Here is a 9,883-nt window from a genome sequence, read left to right on the forward strand (position 1 = left end):
ATCACACTCAAGTTAAGAGGTGGCACCCTGACCAAAACTAAGTGACTTCATTTTATGTCTTGACTTTCTACGCTCTGACTTTGTACTTTTCAGATAGGCCTGAAAATCTACGTGAGCCTACTTCTGCTGACTCCAAAAATCCTGAGTGTGCCGTTTGATCCTCAAGACAATGCCTTCCTGTCCTGGGTTCACTCCTATGCTGCATTCCACAATCGGTCTAACTGCTGGGTCTGTGGAACACTCCCCTCTTCATCAGTGGAAGGCTTCCCATGGTGGACATCTCCACTTTAAGGAAAAGACTTTCTCCAAGTCTGTGAATAAGTCTGTGAATACCTTCGACAACAATCACATGTGATGCCTCTTCATCTGATGACATCTACCAACCCTAAAATGGACTGGTGCAACACGTTGCACTTTAACTATGGACATAATGTGACTTTTAATTTTGATTTTAACTTGTTTTAATGACTATGTTACCTTACATCTGTAACTGTGTAACTAGATTTGTTTCTAGCCACATAAAAGCTTTTAAGTTACAAATGGTTGCTCAAAATCCTGCTACTGCTGCACCTTCCTCCAACTACTATTTGGGGCCCCTGGATCAGATATCCTCAATATGAGAATTAGGAGAATATGTTGCCTCACCAATTTAGGGACAACGCTCCTTGTCAGCTCGGAAGCAGTTATGAACGAGAACAACGCCCCTTTTCCCTAGGCAACATAATTCTCCTAAAAGAAAAGGGGGGAATGAGAGGGTAACAGGCAGGAAGGCCAGGGGTCTCCAATGGAGAAAATAGCCTGCAAGTGTCAGACATTTTTCTCTCTCTTAAGCAGCAGGAGGAAACAAACTAGCGATTATTTTTTCCTTCTCTATTCAAATTTAAAAAGAGGTTTCTCTTAAAATACTGTGTTGCCATAATGACACCTGGTTTCACCTGAAGTTAACCAATGCCTTTTCCTTATGGAAATGTTTGTCTTAAGCTATGCTAATGTACTATGCATTTACCCCAAACTCTGTCTTCAAGTCGGTTCAGCCTCTTGGCTCAGAACCTACTTGACAAACTAGTATGTTATACTCAGATATTGTTCCCCTAATCTATGTAAACAAAACTATTTGTATGGTGATCGGCCCTTCTTCAAGATTCAAGTTAATCATTCTATGGCCCAGGATGAACCAGTTGGTGCCAAGATTATCCCAAAATGCATGTTATGGGTGAGGGGCCTGGTGCCATTCTGAGTTTTAAGACATTCCTTTCTTTCATTAACAGACTGCTAGTGACTATATAACATCCAGCTGAAGACTAGCAGGGGGGTACTCTTTCTGCCCCCTTCTGATGCCTATGTCAGAAGCTTTGTCTATCTCCTTTATACTTTAATAAAACTTTATTACACAAAAGCTCTGAGTGATCAAGCCTCGTCTCTGGCCCCGGATTGAATTCTTCTCCTCCAGGGGCCAAGAATCCCAGCGTCTTTGTGTGATTCAGCAACAACCTTTCACCCCTATACCGAAATCAGACAAAGATACTGCAAGAAAACTACAGACCAATATCCTTTGTGAGTTATAGACACAAAACCTTCAATAAAATACTAGCAAACCAAATTCAGCAACATATTTTGAAAAACTACTGAGACCAAATAGGACTTAGCTTCCCTGGTGGCTCAGAAGATAAAAGAATCTGCCTGCAATGCAGGAGACCTATGTTCAATCCCTGGGTCAGAAAGATCCCCTGGAGAAGGAAATGGCAACCCAGTCCCCTATTCTTGCCTGGGAAATCCCACAGACAGAGGAGCCTGGAGGGCTACAGTACATGGGTCGCAAAGTGTTGGACACGACTGAGTTGTTCAGTTGCCCAGTCATGTCTGACTCTTCATGACCCCATGGACTGCAGATGCCAGGCCTCCCTGTCCCTCACCATCTCCCAGAGTTTGCCCAAGTTGATGTTCACTGCACTGGTGATGCCATCCAGCAATCTCATTCTCTGACACCCTCTTCTTCTGCCCTCAATCTTTCCCAGCATCAGGGACTTTTCCAATAGTTTCCTGTTCATATCAGGTGACCAAAATACTGGAGCATCAGCTGCAGCATCAGTCCTTCCAGTGAATATTCAGGGTTTGTCTCCCTTAAGATTGCCTGGTTTGATCTCCATGCTGTCCAAGGGACTTTCAGGAATCTTCTCAAGCACCATAGTTCAAAAGCATCAATTCTTCGGTGTTCTGCTTTCTTTACAGTCCAGGTCTCACAGGTCTTCTCACATGGGAAGACCATAGCCTTGACTATACGGACCTTTGCCAGCAGAGTAGTGTCTCTGCTCTTCAACACATTGTCTAGCTTTCTCATTGCTTTCCTGCCAAGAAGCAATTGTCTTCTGATTTCATGGCTTCAGTCACCATCCACAGTGACTTTGGAGCCCCAGAAGAGGAAATCTGTCACTACTTCCACCTTTTCCCCCCCTCTATTTGCCATGGAGTAATGGGGCCAGATGCCATGATCTTAGTTTTTTTAACTAAGCCAGCTTTTTTAGTCTAGCTTAGTTTAGCTTTTTTCAGTTTAGTTTTTTCAGTCTGAAGCCGGCTCTTTCACTCTCCTCCTTCACCCTAATCAAGAAGCTCTTTAGTTCCTCTTTGCTTTCTGCCGTTAGAGTGGCAACATCTGCATATCTGAGGTTGTTGATGTTTCTCCTGCTTATCTTGATTCCAGCTTGTAACTCATCCAGCCCAGGCATTTCTCATGATGTGCTCAGCATATAGGTTAAACAATCCTATAGACAGAGAAGCCTGGCGGGCTACAGTGCATGGGGTTGCAAAGAGTCAGACATGACTGAGAGACTAATACTAGTACTTAAATAAGATTTATTCTAGGAATGCAAGGTTGGTTTCAGTTCAGTTGCTCAGTCACGTGTGACTCTTTGCGAACCCAAAGACTGCAGCACACCTCCCAGGCCTCCCTGTCCATCACCAACTCCTGGAGCTTGCTCAAACTCATGTCCGTTGAGTCAGTGATGCCATCCAATCTTCTCATCCTCTATCATCCCCTTCTCCTCCAGCCTTCAATCTTTCCCAGAGTTAGGGTCTTTTCCAATGAGTCCGTTATTCATATCAGGTGGCCAAAGTATTGGAGTTTCACCTTCAGCATCAGTCCTTCCAATGAATACTCAGGACTGATTTCCTTTAGGATGGACTGGTTGGATCTCCTTGCAGTCCAAGGGACTCTCAAGAGTCTCCTCCAACACGACAGGTCAAAAGCATCAATTTTTCAGCACTCAGCTTTCTTTACAGTCCAACTCTCACATCCATACATGACTACCGGAAAAACCATAGCTTTGACTACATGGACTTTGTCAGCAAAGTAATGTCTCTGCTTTTTAATATGCTATCTAGGTTGGTCATAACTTTTCTTTCAAGGAGTAAGCGTCTTTTAATTTCATGGCTGCAGTCACCATCTGCAGTGATATTGGAGCCGAAAAAAATAGTCTGTCAATGTTTCCATTGTTTCCCCATCTATTTGCCATGAAGTGATGGGACCAGATGCCATGATCTTACTTTTCTGAATGTTGAGTTTTTAGCCAACTTTTTCAGTCTATTCTTTCAAAACTTTTATCAAGAGGCTCTTTAGTTCTTCTTCACTTTCTGCCATAAGGGTGGTGTCATCGGGATACCTGAGGTTATTGATATTTCTCCCAGCAATCTTGATTCCAGCTTGCGGTTCATCTAGCCCAGCATAGCACGTGATGTACTCTGCATATAAGTTAAATAAGCAGGGTGACAATATACAGCCTTGACGTACTCCTTTCCTGATTTGGAACCAGTCTGTTGTTCCATGTCCATTTCTAATTGTTGCTTCTTGACCTGCATACAGATTTCTCAGGATGCAGATAAGATTGGTTTAACATATAAAAATCAGTGTAGTACACCATATTAGCAGAATAAAGTACAAAACCCATATGATCATCTCAATAGAAAAAGCACTTGGAAAAACCAAACAGCATTTCATGATTAAAACAAACAGGGCTTCCCTGCTGGTCCAGTGGTTAAGAATTTACCTTGCAATATAAGGGACACCACTTAGAGCCCTGCTCTGGGAAGATCCCACCTGCCACAGGGCAACAGGGCCCGTGTGCTGCAACTACTGAAGCCTGCGAACCCTAGAGTCCATGCTCCACAACGCGAGAAGCTATAACAACTAGAGGCCTATGCACCACAACTACAGAAAGCCTGTGCATGGCAACAATGATGCAATGCATCCAAAATGAATAAATACTAAAAAATAAACAACCACGCAACAAAGTAGGAATAGAAATGAATTTCCTTAACCTCATAAAGGGCATCTGTGAAAAACCCACAGTAAACATGATATTGAATAGTGAAAGTCTGAATTCTTACCTCCTAGGATAAGGAACAAGACAAAATGTCTACTCCTGCCACTTCTATTTTACACTGTACTAGATGTTTTAGCCAGGGCAGTTAGACAACGAAGAAATAAAAAGCATCTAGATTGGAAGGGAATAAATAAACTGTCCCTGTTTGCAGATGACATGATCTTATATGCAGAATATCTCAAGGAATCCACTAAAAAAACCATTCAAAATAATAAATGATTTAGCAAGGTTGCAGAGTATGTGTTAAGTCACTTCACACATCTCTGACTCTTTGCAACCCTACGGACTGTAGCCCACCAAGCTTCTCTGTCCATGGGATTCTCAAGATAAGAATACTGGAGTGGGTTGCCATGCCCTCCTCCAGGGGATCTTCCGACCCAAGGATCAGATCCACATCTCTTATGTCTCCTGCATTGGTAGGCAGGTACTTTACCACAAGCACCACCTGGGAAGCCCAAAGAGTACAAGATCACTATACAAAAATCAACTGTAATTTGTAATGTATAGAAATATCAAACCACTATGTTATGCACCAGGAACCAACATAGTGTTGTGGGTCAATTATGCTTCAAAAAACAAAAAATTCACAGAAAAAGAGAAGATTTGTGCTTTACTATAGGTGGGGGGATGAGGGAAGGAGAACTATAAGAAGGTGGTCAAAAGGTACACATTTTCTGTTTTAAGTAAGTGGGCTGAGCTTTGCTGAGCACTGAAGAATTGATGCTTTTGACCTGTGGTGTTGGAGGAGACTCTTGAGAGTCCCTTGGACTGCAAGGAGATCAAACCAGTCAATCCTAAAGGAAATAAATCCTGAATATTCATTGGAAGGACTGATGCTGAAGCTGAAGCTCCAATACTTTGGCTACCTGATGCGAAGAACTGATTCATTGGAAAAGACCTGATGCTGGGAAATATTGAAGGCTGGAGAAGGGGACGACAGAGAATGAGATGGTTGGATGGCATCACCAACTCAACAGATTTGAGTTTGAGTAAACTCCGGGAGTTGGTGATGGACAGGGAGGCCTGGCGTGCTGCAGTCCACGGGGTTGCAAAGAGTCAGACAAAACTGAGTGACTGAACTGAACTGAACTGAAGTAAGTGAGGCTTCCCTGGTGGTTCAGTGGTAAAGAATCCACCTGCCAATGCTGGAGACACAAGCTCGTTCCCTGGTCCAGGAAGATCCGTCATGCCTGGGACAACTAAGCCCATATGCCACAACTACTGAGCTTGTGTTCTGGAGTCCTGGAGCCACACCCACTCCATCCCAAACCACTGAGACTGTGTTCTGGAGTCCTGGAGCTGTGTCTACTGAAGCCCAAACGCTCCAGAGCCTGTGCTCCACAACAGGAGAAGGTGCTGCAATGCGAAGCCCATACGCCACAACTAGAGTGGCCCCTCCTTGCCACAACTGAAGAAAAGCCTATGCAGCAACAAGGATCTAGCATAGCCAAATAAATAAATAAAACTGCATAACAAGGATTAAAAAGTACTACAGATGTACAATATGATTAATATAATAAACACAGCTATAAATTATATATGAAGGTTGTTAAGAGTGTAAATACTAAGAGGTCTCATCAGGGGAAAATATTTTTTCTTTCTTTTCTTTTTTATCTATATAAGATAATGGATTGTCACCAACCTTACTGTGATAATCATTTCATGATGTACACAAGTCAAATCATTATGCTGTACACTTTAAACTTATACAATGCTGTATGTCAGTTACAGCTCAATAAAACTGGAATAACAAATAAAACCAAATGATAAAATCTATTTCTATACATTGATTATGAATAACCTGAAAATATTTAAAATAACAATTCCATTTAAATAGCATCAAAAGGAATAAAATATTTAGGAACAAAATTAATAAACAGTGCAAGACATGAATAGTGGTAACTATAAAAATCATAGAAATTAAAGAAGGCCTATATAATGGAAAGATATCCCATATTCATGGATTGGAAGACTTAATACTATTAAGATGGCAATATTCCCTAAATAGGTGTACAAATTCAACAAAATTCCTATCAAAATCCCAGGAGTGTGTGTGTTTCTTTTTGTTTTTGCAGAAATTGATAAACTAATCCTAAAGATTATATGGAAATGCAAGGGACCCAGAATGGCCAAGCCAGTCTTAACAAGGAACAGAATAGAAGGACTAACACTTCCTGATTTCACAGCTTATTACAAAGCTATGCTAATCAAGACAGTCTGGTACGACATAAGGCTAGACATACACATCATTGGAATAGACTTGAGACTACAGAAATAAATCCTTATATTTAAAGTCAACTGATTTTCAACAAGAGTGTCAAGGCAACTTGATGGTGAAAAAAAAATCTTTCCAATAGATGGTTCTGTGACACCTGGATATCCACATACAAAAGAACGGAGTTGTCAATCCCAGGTTGGTGAACTAAGATCCCACAAGCCACATGGAATGGCAAAAACAAAACAAAAAATCAAAAGAGTGGATTTGGATACCTACCTAACACCATACACAAAAACTTATTCAAAATGACCACAAACCTAAAAGGAAAAGTTAAAACTGTAAAACTTATGGAGAAAGAGTAGTACATATTCCTGGTCTTGAGTTAGGCAATGGTTTCTTAGATATGACACTCAAAGCACAAGCAACAGAGTGAAAAGAAGATACATTGGACTTCTTCAAAATTTTCAAGTTTTATGCTGCAACCAATACCAATAAAAAGTGAAAATTCAATCTACAAAGTGGGAGGTAATATTTTCACATCATATATCTGATGAGAGATTTCTATCCAGAATGTACAAAGAACTCCTGTAACTCAATAGTAAAAAGACAACTAATCCATTTTTAGTGACCAAAGGATATAAACAGACATTTCTCCAAATGGCCAACAAGTATATTAAAAGATGCTCTATAGCACTAACCATCAGGGAAAGTTTTGATGTAATAAAACATCACAACTAGCAGGATATCATTCCAAAAAAACAGCTACAAAAACACACAAATAACAAGAGACAAAGACATGGAGAAATCCAATACCATCATTTGCTGTTGGAAATGTAAAATGGTATAGCTGGTCTGAAAACAGTTGGCAATTTCTCAAAACATTATATGTAATTATAATATGATTCAGCTACCCCACCTGTATATAACTAAGAAAAATGAAGACTTAAATCTATACAAAAACTTGTATATGAGTGTTCATAGCAGCATTACTCATAACAGCCAAAAAGTGTAAACAACTCTAATGTCAATTAATTGATGGATAGATAAAATGCAGTATATCTAAACAACAAACAACAAAAAGGAACTAAGTACAGTTGATCCTTCAGTGATGTCCCTCTGTGAAGTCAAAAATCTTTGCATAACTATACAGTTGGCCCCTTATATCCCTAGTTCCCCAGATTTACCCAACTGCAGGCCATGTAGTACACACAGTACATGTGTAAGTTCAAATCCGTGTTGTTCAAGGGTCAACTGTGCTGATGCCTGCTATTATGTTTATACAATGTGGGTGAACCCTGGGAACATTATGCTAAGTGAAGGAAGTCAAAAGACTACATATTTATGTTTACATTTACACAAAACATCTAGGATAGGTTGCCTGCATGCATGCTAAGTCGCTTGAGTCATGTCTGACTCTGTGCAACCCTATGGACTGCAGCCCACCAGGCTCCCCTGTCCCTGGGATTCTCCAGGCAAGAACACTGGAGTGGGTTGCCATTTCCTTCTCCAATGCATGAAAATGAAAAGTGAAAAGTGAAGTCGCTCAGTTGTGTCTGACTCTTAGCGACCCCATGGACTGCAGCCTGCCAGGCTCCTCTGTCCATGGGATTCTCCAGGCAAGAATACTGGAGTGGGTTGCCATGCCCTCCTCCAGGGGATCTTCCCCACCCAGGCATGGAACACAACTGTCTTTTGTCTTCTGCGTTGGTAGGCAGGTTCTTTACCACTAGAACCACCAGGGAAGGCCCTAGGATAGATTAAAAGTTGCCAAAAGCAAAAGGGATGAGAAGGATGTGGGACTAACTGCTGTGTCTGCTCTGCTTAGTCTCTCAGAAGTGTTCAACACTTTGAGACACCATAGACTGCAGGCCACCAGGCTCCTCTGTCCATGGGGATCCTCCAGGCAAGAATACTGGAGTGGACTGCCATGCCCGCCCATAACTGGATCACCGAGTTCCATAACTCTGTGAAAAACCATCTTATTTTAAATGGGTGCATCACTTGATGGTTGTAGTACAACATAGTGAAAGTCGCTCATTCATGTACGACTCGGTGCGACCCATGTCGCATGGAATGCGCATGGAACGGCGCATGGAATCCTCTCGGCCATAATACTGGAGTGGGTAGCCTTTCCCTTCTCCAGGGGATCTTCCCAACCCAGGGATCCCACATTGCAGACGGATTCTTTACCAGCTGAGCCACAAATGGTATGTGAATAATATCTCAACAAAGCTTTTAAACAAAGTAAGTATCTGGAGTGGTAATGTTGCAAAATGATGTGAACATACTAAATGCCACTGAACTATATAGCTAAAATGTTAACTTTTATATTATTTAAATTTTATAATAACAATATGACCAACCTAGACAGCATATTCAAAAGCAGAGACATTACTTTGCCAACAAAGGTCCGTCTAGTCAAGGCTATGATTTTCCCAATAGTCATGTATGGATGTGAGAGTTGGGCTATAAAGAAAGCTGAGTGCAGAAGAACTGATGCTTTTGAACTGTGGTGTTGGAGAAGACTCTTGAGAGTCCCTTGGACTGCAAAGAGATCCAACCAGTCCATCCTAAAGGAGATCAGTCCTGGGTGTTCATTGGAAGGACTGATCCTGAAGCTGAAACTCCAATACTTTGGCCACCTGATGCAGAGAGCTGACTCATTTGAAAAGACCCTGATGCTGGGAAAGATTGAGGGTGGGAGGAGAAGGGGAAGACAGAGGATGAGATGGTTGGATGGCATCACCGACACAATAGTCATGGGTTTGGGTGGACTCCGGGATTTGGTGATGGACAGGGAGGCCTGGCATACTGCGGTTCATGGGGTCGCAAAGAGTCGGACACGACTGAGCAACTGAACTGAACTGAACAACAAAAAAAATGTTTAGAAAAACTAATTTCAATAAGTTATTTGGGCGCGGGGGGGGGGGGGGGGAGGGATTTGCGTCTTACCAGTACTTTTCTGTTAATGAACAGCTTTTCACAAGTAAAGCAACTGTGTTTGCGTCTGGAAAGCAGGGCCTCCAAAGTAATTAGGGGGGCTCTGTGTGGGAGTGAACGGCGACGAGCCCTTCCTCAGAGAGGTTATCCTCTTCATTCACTCCTGGGTCCGGGTCGCACCGCGGAAGCTCGGACGCCGACTCACTGGAGACACAGTAGGTCTGAAGCAGCCACCGCCTCCAAGACGCTCATAACACTAACTCCACCCACCATCAGCCTCCAGTCTCTCAGAGTGGAGTCCACGCCCCTGCCCGGCCCGGGCGCGCGCACGCACTGCCCGGCGCTCACG

At 42.3% G+C, this 9,883-nt stretch overlaps 1 protein-coding gene across 1 annotated transcript in view; it reads right to left on the minus strand.

Moving 5' to 3' along the window:
• The window catches only part of LOC109577961 (probable 2-ketogluconate reductase), a 31,595-nt gene extending 21,770 nt beyond the window's left edge, over window positions 1-9,825 (minus strand). Inside the window, exon 1 of the mRNA XM_019986957.2 lies at window positions 9,547-9,825. The gene's annotated coding sequence lies outside the window, so the exon portion shown is untranslated. The remainder of the gene's footprint in view (window positions 1-9,546) is intronic.
• Between the last annotated feature and the right edge of the window lie 58 nt (window positions 9,826-9,883).

This window comes from Bos indicus, chromosome 24 (assembly GCF_029378745.1).
Source record: "Bos indicus isolate NIAB-ARS_2022 breed Sahiwal x Tharparkar chromosome 24, NIAB-ARS_B.indTharparkar_mat_pri_1.0, whole genome shotgun sequence".
NCBI classification, from domain to species: Eukaryota; Metazoa; Chordata; class Mammalia; order Artiodactyla; family Bovidae; genus Bos; species Bos indicus.